The following is a 3,909-nucleotide window of genomic DNA, read 5'->3' on the forward strand; positions in this document are numbered from 1 at the left end:
AAACATAAATATAAAAAGCATTATTGCCTTATCCCAGCATATGAGTGTCCTTCACTCAGCCCCGTGAGAGCGTAGAAGCTCCCACAGTGAATCCTATAAAATACCAACAATACCAACAAACAATAGTTCTCTCTCAAACCAACCGCTTGCGGTCCGATCAAGCGGCATTATGCCCTCGCGCGAGTTACGTACCATCACTCCACCACCCTATCTATTTATTTCTCTTTTTTGAGTTGTGACAGTATTGTCTTACATTTAATGAAATTGGAATCATACACCAAATTATTTAAATGCCAAGATACTAAGATTTCACAAATAAAGGTTCCCACCACAAGATTTGCTTAGAATGCAATATTACACCGACACGTTTTTCGCTCAATGTAGTTATGCTCTCAATAAGCACAAGGACCTGCATAAAGTGAGCGCAAAACAGGTGTTATTAGAATTAAGGAAATTGTAAAAAGTCAGTCTGTAGATTCGCAGCAACCAAGAAGGTTGAATTTGCTTAAAGATAAAACTGTGAGAAAAAAATTAACTTTAGTGTTTTAATTTAAGTCTAAGGACTTAAAACACATTATTTGAATTTGCTTAAAAATAAAACTGTGAGAAAAAAATTAACTTTAATGTTTTAATTTAAGTCTAAGGACTTAAAACACATTATTTGAATTTGCTTAAAAATAAAACTGTGAAAAAAAACTTAACTTTAGTGTTTTAATTTAAGTCTAAAGACTTAAAACACATAAGTGGCGCAGTCATTGGAGATATTCCTGAAGGAATATTAAAAGAACAAGGAAGTGAATGCAACGCAGTGAAATTTTTGACCGAAACAGAGGTCTAATAATGGCGAACCAGCAAGATGTAGCAGAACTACTGGAGGTCATCCGCAGACAAGAAGCGGAGCTACGAAATTTACAATTGCAGCAGCAACAACAAACACAACAGCAAATACAACACCAACAACAACAAACACAACACCAACAACAGGAATTGAATTTTAACATGCCCGCCAAGGATGTCATCGACCAATTTCGACGCTTGAAGCCCCTTTCAGAAAATCAAAACGCAAGGGCCTTTATCAATGCTGTAGAATCAAATCTTACGTTATGCGGAACAAATCTAAGCCTTATTCAGTTTTGTTTGAGAATTGTGGCCGATGAGAAGATTCATGGCAATGCTGGCCGGCGTGTAAGAGAACTAGAAAGCGGCGCTTCGTGGGAGGAAATGAAGGGGAAAATTCAACAAGAATGCAGCCCAAAGACGACCTACGGAGAAGTCTTCAACTTGTGCCGGACAATAAAAGTAAGAAATTTAAGAGAACTATTTAATATTTTTGAAAATTCCAAATTTCATATTAATGATATATACTTGTCTGACCCATTAAAACCTGGTATCTACCGACCAGAAAATGTAGACAGGGACCTAGTAGACATATTATTAGAAAAAATTGACGGACCAATTAGGGCTCATTTAAGTGAAAATGCGACTTTGAATGAGATAATTACAAAATATACCAAATTGAAACTATTAGATGACACAAGGGCCATTGCATTTAACCATAGAGTTAATATACAAAGTGAACGAAAAACAAACAACAATTGGCAATCATTAAAGCCAAGTAATAGTTTTCATAGCAATAATTGGAATACTAATAATTGTTTTCAAAACACAAATTGGTAAAAATCTAAGCCAAATAATAACTTCCAAAATGGCAACTTTAAACCGAATAGTAGCATTCAAACCCGAAATTTCAACTGGCAGAATTCAGACCCTTACCACAGGTCACAATACAGATTAATCAATAATTTTCCAGTTGAAAATTACAGCAGAAATTCAACACAGCAATTAAATTCCAGTAAATTATTTCAGTACAATCAACCAAATTCTTCTCAAACTAGAAAATCTTATCATAGTAGGCAACAACGCAAAACTAATGCGTATCAACAAGAACCAGAGCCAATGGATATTGGTAATTTAAAAGAAGAGGAGGACGTAAATTTTTATATGACGGCTTCTCCACAAAATTACCCATAATATTAGTAACAATTGGAAATTGTAAAATTAGATGTCTCATAGACACCGGATCAGAAACAAGCATAATTAAACCTAATGTCCTTGGGAATACTTTTCCCACTCAACAACTCAATTCACCCCTTTTTTACAGAACCATAAACGGAATAAATCAAGTGACACACAAATTAGTTACCCCAATACCTAGAGAATTTAATATCTCAGGTACCTTCTCTTGGAAGGTTATTGATTTCCATAGCAAAATTTATTCAGCAATAATAGGTCAAAATTTTCTCACCGCTCTTAAAGCTAAGATTGATGTAGAGAATAAATTTATTACTATAAACTCAAAACATAATTAAGGAAAGCAATTCACCTTATAATAGTTCTTTATGGGTAGTGCCAAAGAAGATCGACAATTCTGGCATCCAAAAATGGCGAATTGTTGTAGATTATCGGAAGCTAAATGAAATTACTGTTAATGATAAATTTCCAATTCCCAATATGGAAGGAATTCTTGATAAATCGGGCAAAGCTCAATACTTCTCTTCTATTGATCTTGCCAAAGGTTTTCATCAAATTGTTGTAGATGAAAATGACAGAAAAAAAACTGCCTTTTCTACACCTTTTGGCCATTACGAGTTCATAAGAATGCCATTTGGGCTTAAAAATGCCCCTTCGACTTTCCAGCGACTTATGAATTCAGTCCTTCGTCAGTATATAAATAAAATTTGTGTTGTCTATTTAGACGACATCTTAATATTCAGTACTTCTTTATCAGAACATATACAAAATATTACAAAAATATTTCAAACTTTGAAAACAGCAGGACTTAAAATTCAAATTGATAAATGTAGCTTCTTAAAGAAGGAAACCGAATTTTTAGGTCATATACTTACACCTAAAGGTGTTAAGCCAAATCCAGCTAAGGTCGAAGTAATTCAAAAATTGAAGCTTCCGACAACACAAAAGCAGATTAAATCATTTTTAGGAATAACTGGTTTCTACCGAAAATTTATAAAAGACTATTCTAAAGTAGCTTACCCCATGATCGCATATTTAAAGAAAAATGCTAAAATCAACATAAGAGACAAAATTATATTATAGCTTTTGAAAAACTAAAGGATATAATAACAAATCCGCCTATTTTAAAATATCCAAATTTTAATAAGCGCTTTAAGCTTATCACTGATGCCAGCAATTTTGCTATTGGTGCGGTTTTGACCCAAGATGGTCATCCTGTTTCATCCGCATCGCGAACACTAAATAATCACGAAAAAAATTATTCCACTATTGAAAAAGAGCTATTGGCAATAGTGTGGGGAGTCAAATACTATAGACCTTATCTTTTTGGAAGAGAATTTGATCTCCAAACCGATCATCAACCACTAAAGTGGTTGCAAGTCAAAAACTCTGGTAAAGATATAAGCCCGAGATTACAGAGATGGCTAGTTCAATTAGGGGAATACGACGCAAAAATTGATTACATTGCTGGCAAAGAGAATAAATTAGCAGACTTTCTCAGCCGCATTAATTGCGAAAAGTGTGAAATAAACGCGTTAGATTCTGATGATTTAGGAATCACTCTTAACGAAACTTTTATAATAAAAAATCTAAATGCTGAAGAAGCAGCAAATCATTCTGATATATCTCTAGAAGTTCATTCCAACCATTCCCTTGAAACCGTACATTCTCAGGCAGAGAATTGCAATGATCATATTTCTATTTTAGATACCATAGTAAATAGGTTCGAAAACCAGCTCATTTTAGTAAATAACAAGGAAGTTGAGGTCATGGAAATTTTCAAAAACAAAAGAATCTTTATCGATAAACAAGATATTGACTCTGATAATGTAACTAATATAATATAGTCCGAAGAAATTTTGATAAAGGAAAAGTCGC

The sequence above is a fragment of the Anastrepha obliqua genome, chromosome 6 (genome assembly GCF_027943255.1).
Source record: "Anastrepha obliqua isolate idAnaObli1 chromosome 6, idAnaObli1_1.0, whole genome shotgun sequence".
In the NCBI taxonomy this organism is placed as follows: Eukaryota; Metazoa; Arthropoda; class Insecta; order Diptera; family Tephritidae; genus Anastrepha; species Anastrepha obliqua.